The sequence below is a fragment of the Lithobates pipiens genome, unplaced genomic scaffold (assembly GCF_037356315.1).
Source record: "Lithobates pipiens isolate NorthernLeopardFrog02 unplaced genomic scaffold, aLitPip1_a1.2 Scaffold_3, whole genome shotgun sequence".
Classification (NCBI taxonomy): domain Eukaryota; kingdom Metazoa; phylum Chordata; class Amphibia; order Anura; family Ranidae; genus Lithobates; species Lithobates pipiens.
The window spans coordinates 226894992-226907018 of NW_027507790.1; positions in this window are offsets into that span (position 1 = coordinate 226894992).

Consider the following 12027-nt stretch of genomic DNA (forward strand, 5'->3'; position numbering starts at 1 on the left):
GTATAATCCACCGCAGGTCTATTTGTCTCCCAGTATAATTCCCCCCCCCCCCTCCAAGGTCAATCTGTATCCCAGTATAATCCTCCCCAGGTCAGCCTGCCCCCCCCCCAGTATAATCCCCCCCAGGTCAGTGTGTTCCCCAGTATAATCCCCCTTCCCAGGTCAGTCTGTCCCCCCAGTATAATCTTCCCCAGGTCAGTTTGTTCCCCAGTATAATCCCCCTCCCCAGGTTAGTCTGTCCCCCAGTATAATCCTTCCCTCCCAAGGTCAATCTGTCCCCCAGTATAATCCCCCCAGGTGAGTCTGTCCCCCAGTATAGTCTCCTCCCAAGTCTATCTGTTCCCCAGTATAATCCCCCCCAGATCAGTTTGTTGCCCATTGTAATCCTTTCCTCCCAAGGTCAATTTGTACCCCAGTATAATCCCCCCAGGTCAGTCTGTCCCCTAGTATAACTCCCCCACAGGTCAATCTGTTCCCCAATATAGTCCCCCTAGGTCAGTCTGTCCCTCAGTACAATTCACTCTAGGTCAGTCAGACTGACCTTGGGTGGATTGTATTGGTGGACAGACTGTGCAACAGTTGTTCAAATATTTATCAAATCACAGTTTTCACTAACAATTCACTAAAATATTTATTAGCACATACAACACAACTTCAACAAACATGCTACAACACAACATAACAAAATTCCTGTTAAATTCCTGCTATGGCCTTGTGCACTTGTGACGTTCCAAAGTTATATGATCGCGTGAAGGCCGTGTTTATGAGCATGGAGATGCACAAGTGTACCATGCAACCCCGTGCAGGCAGTCCCATTCATGTCAATTGGGATGCAGCGGCTGTGCAGACACAGTCGCTGCTCCCAATCAGACATCTGTGTGTGTGTACAGCCTCAAATGCAGACAGTGTGAGTTCAGGGACATGCACCCGAATCAAGATCAGTGGCTGTGTCTGTGCAGCTACAGCTTCCCAAATGACATCACTGGGATTGGCTGCACGGGGATATATGACACACCTGTGCATCCTCACAGGTGCATGTTATAGTATGTGGGCCTAAATATAAATATATATATATATATATATATATATATATATATATATATATATATATATATATATACAGTGGCGTAACTAGAACCTTCAGGGCCCCGATGCAAGAAACCATGAAGGGCCCCCCTGAACCCCAACCAGGGCCCTTCCCTCCGAGTGCGGCGGTGGAACTCCAGGGTGTGGTCACAGGTATGACCTTTGTGAGCCCTGTAGTTCCACCACTGGTATCAGTAGTTTTTTTTTAATTAGTTTTTAATTTTTAGGTGCCCTATTGGGGGACTGTCCCTAGGCAGGATGGGGTCCCCGTCCCCAGAAGAGATGAGATCCTTTTCTCCAGGGCAGATGAAGTTACTGCCCCAGGTGAGAAGGGGTCCCTGTCCCCACATGAGAAGGGGTCCTTGTCCCCAGGGGGAGATGGAGGGGGTATGTAATGGTGTGTGGGGGATGGGGTCCTCTCACTCACCATGACCAAGCTGTAGGCCGCACACTCATCCATGTTGGCCTGGGCTCCATCCAGTGTGCTGGATGGGCAATCAGCATATCTCCCAGAAAGACCTTTCATCATCTGTGTATGACGGGGAGGAGGGGGGCTGGCAGACATGCCTGCAGTGTCCTCCGGGGAGCCGGCTCTCATAGGGCTGCACTGCATCTGTGTGCTTAAAGTTTGTTTACCCGGGAGAAGTATGCAATGCAGTGTGGGCCGGACTCAGGGGGGGGGCGGGACTCTGGCTGGGGAGAACAGACATTGGACTGAGCGGCAATGCATGGAGCAGGAGAGGGGTAGTCTGAGGAGCCTGCCGAGGACATAGGTCATGCGGGGAATGCACAACTAAAGATCAGCCAGTGCGATAGTCGAGCATGGAGCTCTGCTAGTCACCCTCCACCTCCAGCCACCCGTGTGCATGGTGCACTGGTACCCCTAGCTGCCTATGCTGCTGCCGGCCATATGTAGAGGGGGCTGCATGGACCCCCTGCATCACAGGGCCCAGTTGCGGTCGCAACTGCTGCACCCCCTATAGTTACGCCCCTGCATATATATATATATATATATATATATATAAATTGAGCACACCACTCCCATTTTTGTAAATATTTTATTATATCTTTTCATGTGACAACACTCAAGAGATTACTCTTTGCTACAATGCAAAGTAGTGAGTGTACAGCTGGTATAACAGGTTAAATTTGCTGTCCCTTCAAAATAACTCAACACACAGCCATTAATGTCTAAACCACTGGCAACAAAAGCGAGTACACCCCTAAGGCCGCGTACACACGGGCGGACTGTTCGCCCAACTTTGTCCGCTGAACAGTGTTTGGGCGGACAGTCCGCTCGTGTGTGGGCTTTCAGCGGACAGTTTCAGCGGACAGTTTGACGGACAAGGTTTTTCGGAATTTCCGAAAAACTGTCCGCTGAAACCTTGTTTCAGCGAACAGTCCGCTCGTGTGTAGGCTTGTTCGTCAAACAAAGTTGCGCGCATGCTCAGAAAGGATTTTCACGCCGAAAGCTATAATGCAGTGTATAGGACGTCGTATTTTTCGTCCCGTCGTACGTGCCGTTCACGTCATCGCGCACGGTTTCAGCAAACTGTTCGTCCGTCGTGTGTGGCCATGTCCGTCCATGCTAAGTTTGAGCGGACTGTTTGCCGAAACTGTTTGACGGACAAAGTTGGGCGAACAGTCCGCGCGTGTGTACGCGGCCTAAGTGAAAATGTCCAAATCGGTCCCAAAGTGTGAATATTTTGTGTGGCCACCATTATTTTTCAATACTGCCTTACCCCCTTGGGCATGGAGTTCACCAGAGCTTCACAGGTTGCCACTGGAGTCCTCTGCCACTCCATGATGACATCATGGAGCTGGTGGATGTTAGAGACCTTGCGCTCCTCCACCTTCCGTTTGAGGATGCCCCCAGATGCTCACTAGGGTTTAGGTCTGGAAACATGCTTGGCCAGTCCATCACCTTTACCCTCAGCTTCTTTGGCAAGGCAGTGGTCATCTTGGAGGTGTGTTTGGTGCCATTATCCTGTTGGAATACTGCCCTGTGGCTCAGTCCCCGAAGGGAAAGGATCATGCTCTGCTTTAGTATGTCACAGTACATGTTGACATTCATGGTTCCCTCAATGAACTGTAGCTCCCCAGTGCAGCCCCAGACCATGACACTCCCACCACCATGCTTGACTGTAGGCAAAACATAATTGTCTACTCCTCACCTGGTTGCCGCCATACAGGCTTGACACCATCTGAATCAAATACGTTTATCTTGGTCTCATCAGACCACAGGACATGGTTCCAGTAATCCATGTCCTTTGTCTGCTTGTATTCAGCAAACAGTTTGCGGGCTTTCTTGTGCACCATCTTTAGCAGAGGCTTCCTTTTGGGATGACAGCCAAGCAGACCAATTTGATGCAGCGTTTGGCGTATGGTCTGAGCGTTGACAGGCTGACCCCCCCCCCCCCCCCCCAACCCCCTCAACCTCTGCAGCAATGTCGGCAGCACGAATACGTCTATTTCACAAAGACAACCTCTGGATATGACGCTAAACACATACACTCAACCTCTTTGGTCGACCATGCTGAGGTCTGTTCTGAGTGGAACCTGTCCTGTTAAACCGTTGTATGGTCTTGGCCACCATGCTGCAGCTCAGTTTCAGGGTCTTGGCAATCTTCTTATAGCCTAGGCCATCTTTATGTAAAATCATGCTAGCAATCTAGTCCTTCCCACGGACCATAATGTAGAAAAAGGAAAGGGAATTGCTGCACAAGAAGAATTTTTTTTTTGAGACGAAAAAAATGTTAAATCAAAATACCAGACCAGCTGTATCTGGTATTTTGATGTAACATTTTTGTTATCGCAATTAAATTCTTCTTATGCAGCAATCCCCTTTCCTGTTTATATATATATTCCTGTATATTCCTTTATATATATTCCTGTATATATATATTTGATGGGGGAGGGTTTTGGGGAAACATCAGGGATCTAAACAGACCCCTGATGTCTTTTTTATATATATAAAGAAAGGGACTGAGAACAGAGAATCCCTCCCATGTCACCCTTGCAGCACCTACAGCTGGTGGGAGTGGAGAGGAGGAGAAGCCATACTCACCTTTCCACAGACCATCGCCAGAGCCAGCATCTTCTCCTCTGTGCCAGGTCTCAGACATCTTTATTGGCAGGCATGGTATGACTATCCTCCTGCGAATGCGCAGGAGCTAATCATCTCTGCACACAGTAGGCCAGCTGCTGCAAACTGAGCTGCGCATGAAGTGCACTCCTGTGATCCACAAGAGATGTATGGCCAAGAAAGCTTGGGACATACTTCTCTTTTAAGTCTGTGGGAGTAGGGGAAATAGGGTGACCACATATCCAAACTGCCATTAAAGGACACCCCCCCCCCAAGCGCGCACGCCCTCGTGCCAGCCGAAAAAAAGCTGATTTGTCTGCCTCATTTATTATACTGTCCCCAGCCCCAGTGCCCCGACTTGTCATCTGACCTGCTCCAATCAGGTTCCATTTGCTCACCTTTTAAGGGCAGCATTGGGTAAAGATCTTGCTTGTCCCTGAATGAAGGTGCCCAGGACACGGGACACAAATGCGAATTGCGGGACAATCCCGGGCAATCCAGGACACGCGGTCACCCTAAGGGGAAAGGACTGTAATACTTACCTTATTCCTCCCACCCTGGGCCCCACAGGCCCCCCAGGCCCCAGCACTCTTCTCTCCAATGTTCCAGGTTATGGGCAGGCCATCATTGTCTTCAAATACGAGACTAGGGGCCCTGATTTGCATGTGATGACATTGGCATGCTACCGCCAGTCAGAGATGAAGGCCTACTGGGGCTTGGTCACGCAGCGTGGAAAAAGGCATAAGGTAAGTATCACAGTAAGAAAAAAGGTAGATATTACAGCTTATTCTTAGCCTTAACATTCCTAGCCTTAACATACTGTGCATAGTGCATTTAACCCTTGCAGTGCAGGTATTGTTTTTCTGGTACCCAGAGTTGGGCTATAAAAGCACTTAAACTGCCTCTGTAATAGTGCTGCATACAAATGACTCCTTTTGTAAAGAGCTCGGTGTACCTAAAAAGCAATCACTGTGTTACAAGGAAACATAGTCCAAGTCCCTTGAATGGACAACGTGATAGATTCTCTTTGAAGGAGACCATCACTCAATTAATGCATTAGGCATCACTGTACTTTCCCATCACAGTGCAAACAAAAATGGGTTAAAAAAATGTTTTTTTGTTTGGTACTTATTATTTTTTTTTTTTTTTATTGTTACCCAAGCTATTCACAGATTATTAGGCTGGCCATACACAGATTTCCAGCTGAAATTGACCAGCTGGCTCAACAAAAATCAACATTTGTAGAAGGAGCCAAGTGGAAATTTCTTACCCAAACAGCACCTGTATCCAATCAGATCCAGTCAATGTTTGGGTATTCTAAAGCCTCATACACACGGTCGGACTTTTGTACAAAGGGCGTGGTCCACAAGTTTGTATTGCATACACACGGTCGGATTTTTTGACAACAGTAGCGAACGTAGTGACGTCACAACGTACTGACGCCACTTCAAAAGAGGACGTTCAATGACTCCAGCGCCACCTTTGGTCAACTTCTGTATTGTAGTCTGATCTTTTGCATTGGTTCTGAGCATGCGTGTTTGTACCTTGTACAAAAGTCCGATGCTTTTGCATACACACGGTCGGACTTTGCTCCATCGGACTTTTGTTGCCAGAAAGTTTGTCTGTTCGCACAGCCAACAAAAGTCCAATGAAAACAGAAAAAGTTTGTCCGATGGAGCGTTCACACAGTCGGATGTTGCTCCAAAACAGCTAATTTGCAAGTTTGTTGTCAAAAAGTCCGACCGTGTGTACGGGCCCTAACAGCCACAGCTCCAGGCTGTCAGACTACAATAGCAGGCACTGCATATTCATTAATTCATGGGAAAACCTTAAAGTGGTTGTAAACGCTGAAGGTTTTTTTACCTTCACGGATTCTATGCATGAAGGTAAACCTCCTTCTGGGTGCAGCTCCCCCCACAGCCCTGCTAATACTCAGCTGAGCTTGCTCTCGATCAAATGATGTGCACAAGAGATTTAGCTGTCCTGGGGGTCCCTCTCATCATTGGCTGAGACAGCAGCAGGAGCCATTGGGGTGGGGCCGAGCTGCAGCTCTGTGTCTTATGCACACATAGAGCAGGGCTCGGGGGTGAGCACTCAAAAACTACCCCCATAGGAAGCAGCTTGCTATTGTGGGCATTGGTCAAGGGGGAGGAGCCAGGACCACCAGCAGGGGACCCGAGAAGAAGGATAAGGGCTGCTCTGTGCAAAGCCACTGCACAGGTACGTAAGTATGAAATGTTTTTTTTTTTTTTTTTTAAAGCCGAACCTTTAATACCACTTTAATACCACCACAAGAAGTGCACTTCTTTACTTATGGGTTAACTGCTCGTTTTTGTCTAGAGGTGAGGAAAGCGGAAATATACTAATCCTCCTATCGTCCGAACACAAGACCAGTACCTGCTGCTCCTGACCCCCCCCCCCCCCCCACCGGCCCCCTCCTCCCTGCACGCTAGCAGTCTTGTGCATAGACTGTTCCTGGCATCATAATGCCCATAGACCAGCTCTGGACATGAGAACTGCAGGAATAGTCCACTGCTGGACATGAGGGAGCGCTGTTTTCCGGAGAATCAAAGGATCAGGTAAGTATAGCCTTTCTGGGCACCCCTGGGAAAAATGAGCAGTTAACCCATGCAGTGCGGGCACAGCCCCACTGCATAGGAAAAAAAAAATCCTCTAGTTCTGCTTTAAAGTATAACTAAAGGCAAAACCTTTTTTTTTTTGATTTGGATATAGTGAAGATGAATTTTAACAGCTATTAGGTTTTAATTGCTGTCTGTTCCCCCATCAGTGGCGTATCCAGGGTTTGGCACATATGACAAGTGCCATGGGCGCCATATGAAGGGGCACATCAGTGGCTCTTCTTCCCAGGGCCGGATTATAGATTCTACACAAAATTACTGGCTGACCGCCAGCCACTACATACATTACCTTGTAGAGAACGCTGCACTGCATAGCCTCTGTACTAGTGCGCTAAGGATGAGCGCGCTCCTCCCTTTGACGTCCCGGGAGGCATGACGTCATCCAGAGGCTGGCCCGAAAGGCTGGTGGGAAAGGAGTGTGGAGTCTCGCCAGGCAGCTGAATTATAGGCCCAAGACAGCAAGGCGGCTGCTACATACATTGCTTTGTAGAGAAGGCTGCCCTGCATACCCTCTGTACCAGAGGCGGCCCGAGAGGTTGTGTGCGGCCTATCAGTGCCCATCAGTGCTGCCTAACAGTGCTGCTCATTTGTGCTGCCTATCAGTGCCCATCAGTGCTGCTTATCAGTGCCCATTAGTGCAGCTCATCAGTGCCAATCCATAATTTGTTAATTGAAATATTAAAGAGCTTGACTTGTAGTTTTGTTAGCTGTTTTTTTTGTTAAGGTTATCTGAAAGATTCATTTCAAATATTTGGAGACGGGAGCAGTTTCAGTGCTTGCCACAGGCGCCATTTTCACTAGATATCGCCTCTGACCCCCATTAGGGAGATTTACCTATTTTTGTCCTGTTTACCATTATCATTGAACGTTAAAGTAAAAGAAAAACTCTGCGTTGTCCAGAGAAATGTGATAGAGAGGAAATCCAATTGGGACACTAGTTCTGGTGACCTGGGAGGCCCCAAGGGATTCCCTACATTTGCAGGGATTTCCTCTCACTTCCTTTTTTGCTATGGGACAGGCAGTGAAGTTAAATCTCCCCAGTAGGACTCAGATGACAAAAAAAATCTGGCAGGGGTTATAACCCCCCCCCCCCCCTTACTCTAACTAAAATTAAAAAAGTTTTGGCTATAATTCTACTCATGGCCAGCTTTGGTTATGAGAGCATAAGCTTACAAATGGATAGTTTCCGTGTATGTGTGCTCTATTGTAGTTGCCAATATTTAAAAATGATTTTAACAATGCAGTCTCAGAGGACCTTGGCACACCATGTACCTCATTATGACAATGTTTATTTAATTGAAACACAAATTGCCTTTTGCATATTTGAATATTACTTTTCAATATTTGTTTCATTAAAAAGAATAGAAATAATAGATGATTAAGATTGCCTCTAACATGCACTAAAAGATGGGAATTATTTTTTCAGTTACTTAGCATTGAACACCAGGGACATTTTCAGAGACAACACTTTTTATGGACAAATGCATGTGCCTTGATGTCAGGGACAGTTATTTACAAAATAGGAGCCAGGGGAGCATTCAAAAAACAAATAAACACCCAATAGGGAAATAAATGCTGTCCACATCCTTATACCATCTATCACTCAACTATGAGAAAGTGCTCCTAGGCCAGAGTTTGTGCCTATCCCGTATACATCTGGCTGTTAGGATGTCTGAAAGCCTATCCAGAAGCAAGAGAGCAGTGTAGGGTTGGGACCGTGGCTTGCAGTCAAACCAGAAGTGGTCTTTCTGCCGGCTGGAGAACCTGTCATGGTCGGAGGTAGAGGGGAAGCTGACGCCACTAAGGGACCAACCACTCTATTACCAGGGACCACAGTGAGTAGCTGAAGCAAGTACCGGTGTAGCATTCTCACCAACTGAGGATGGTTAAGAATCAGGAAACTTCAGCAGGTGCCAAACCAGGGACCCAGACAGTGGGATGACATTTGAGGAGTATCTGGTGTGCCAAGCCAAAGACCTAGCAGGGAAGCGGGGGTGAAACCTGAGAGAGATACTAAGTAGGATGATTGGAAGTGATGTTCAATTAGCTGAGCATGCATTCCACGGGTTCGCTAATATGACAGAACAATGGCATAGGACATCTTAATACATCCAGCTACGGCTTGTATTTCTGAGTAATTTTAGCAATAAAGTGAGTACATATACACACACACACACACACACACACACACACACACACACACACACACACACACACACACACACACACACACACACACACACACACACATACATACATACACACACATACACACAAATACATACATACACATACACACACACACACACACACACATACACACACATACATACACACACACACACATACACATACACACACATATACATACACACACATACATACATACACATACATACATACACATACATATACATACACATACATATACATATACATATATATATATTATATGGACATCTGTGATGTTTAATTTTGAAAGCCTAAAAGGTTTAGTGCAGAGTAATGCGGGGTGTACCAACATGGCACACACACACACACACACACACATACATACATACACACACATACACACAAATACATACATACACATACACACACACACACACACACACACACATACACACACATACATACACACACACACACACATACACATACACACACATATACATACACACACATACATACATACACATACATACATACACATACACATACATATACATACACATACATATACATATACATATACATATACATATACATATATATATATTATATGGACATCTGTGATGTTTAATTTTGAAAGCCTAAAAGGTTTAGTGCAGAGTAATGCGGAGTGTACCAACATGGCCTCCACCACATTCCTACTGGTGGCGTTCAGCTTCTTTCAAAATTAAACATCACAACTGCATCACAGATATCACTCTACTATATTTATTTATATATGCTCACTATATATTACTCTGAAATTCAAGACATAGCTGGGTGTAGTAAAATGTCCGCTGCCGCCTTCTGACTGTAGGTGTTCTGTCAGATTAGCAAACCTGGTAGCAGTGGAACAGATGTACAGCTGACGGAATGTCACTTCTGTTTGCCGATCTAATGGGTTCACTGATCTGATAGAACACAGGCACACGGGTGTTCGTAGCTGAGAAAACTCCTGCTCCCCTTTTCCATGTGAAAGAAAAAAAAATGCCCATAAAGACTTTTGAGATGGATGACATCACTTTGGCCTTGGCCAGGAACCAGGAAGCAACTGAAGAAATGTAAAAAAAAAAGTTTACAGCAAGTAAATCTAATATAACTTTCTTACTATTTACTAAGGCTAGCAGCATAAAGATTAAAAAATAATTAATATTGTTTGAGAGAGTTTAGTTCAGCTTTAATGATGTAATAGTATAAAGATCTGCATTAATATGTGTCCTGGAGTTCAACTTTAGATTGTCCTTTTGGTTTGCTTGCAGGATGATCTTCCAAGCTCTGCTGTTTCATTGCAGGTCTGAAGAAAAAAAAATAAAGAATCTGATACCATCAGTGACAGTTTCAACAATCGATTGGACATTTCATTTTTAAATGTAATTCTTTGTCAGAATTGCAAAGAAGTCAAAGACATAAAATTATGGTTTTCAAAGAACTGCAAGGACATGGAATCAAAATGACTCTAAACGAACGACAGGGAAAATCTAAATACATTTTCCATCGTTTTTTAGCATTTTAATTCTATTTCAGTTTGTTTGCAATTTTCCTTCAATCTCTCCTTTAATAAAATTTATTGAAGTTGAAAATTCAATTGTATAAGCAGAAATATTGTTGCTATGTGAAATAAAAAAAAAAACCTGTTGCATGTACATTTTGCGCTTTGAAAGGCACATTAGATCAATACAAGCCCAGTTTCACTTCATAATTGACCAAATTCTAGTAGTTGATTGAACTTGTGGGTTAATTTGTTTCTGGCGATTACTTTAATTGTCTTTGTGATTCCTGGTGAATCAAAAGTGGTGAAATGTGACTAGAAATTGCCACATGAATTTCCTCTTGGGATAGGTTGATGCAGGTAAAATTTTTACACAGGATCTACTATCCTACCCAGAGGCTGCATGGTATCTATCCTGCACTCCTTGTGGGGGAGATATTGGTACATATTTTCACATGTTCTGGAGTTGTCCGGGAGTTGCCCGCTCTTGGATGAAGGTGGTTGATCTTATGAACCTCAGCCTCCAGTAGACCCTCTCGATTACTCCCAAGCTTTTGCTCTTAAGTATCCATGATGACGACCAAAGACCTAGATACACCAAACTGCTGATCTCATTCCTGGTGTACTATGCAAGGAGAGAGTTAATACTAAGGTGGAACTCCCGATCCACTCCCTCTCTTGGGCAAAATCAATTAACTCTGCTCTTCCTATGTACAAATTGACGTATGTCAATAGAAATTGCCCCAAGAAATACGAGAGAGTTTGGCAGCCCTGGGCCTCACAGAGAGAGGATATCTTTATAGGTTCTTACCCTTGCAGGTTGGGTGCCATGACCTCTCACGTTGATCCCCGCCTATGTATGCTGTGGGGTCTTGTTGTAGTGCTCTATATGTCATAATCTGTTAATGTACGCTTTTGTTATGATGACTATGCCTCACACTCAGTGTTTCAGGGCCATAGATGGATACAACCTCAAATGAAATTTTTTAGAAAAAAGCTTAGAAAAAATCATACAAAAATTCTCAGAACATTTGTTTGCCATTCAAAAGATTTTGATGCTTTTAACCTTTGGTTTTGGAATGAATAGACTTTACCAATTGAAAACTACATACACTGTGAGAAATTCATTCATTCAAGAAAACATTTCCATCCCGCTCCTTTGAACTTTTGTATCACTGCGGTTGAAGATGAATGTTGATATGACCCCACTAATGATTATGAAAACTAAAAACTTTCTTAGAATCTTCTTTCCCCAATAATTTTCATTCAAAATTTTACCCATCCATGACCATCTTTAGACTTCACATACTGTTGCTATATGTCAGGCTTTGATAAAACTTTATTGATCCAAGCTGGTGGTAATCCCAACCAAACTTCAGTCAAAGAAAAAGTGGAATCTGGCAGAGGTCACCAGATTTTCATGAATAAGCTAATGGAAGGGCACCCTCTTTCCCCTCTGCTAATCAAATTTTTTTTCAAAAAACTACCCTAGAATCAGTTTGTTGTATCAAATGATA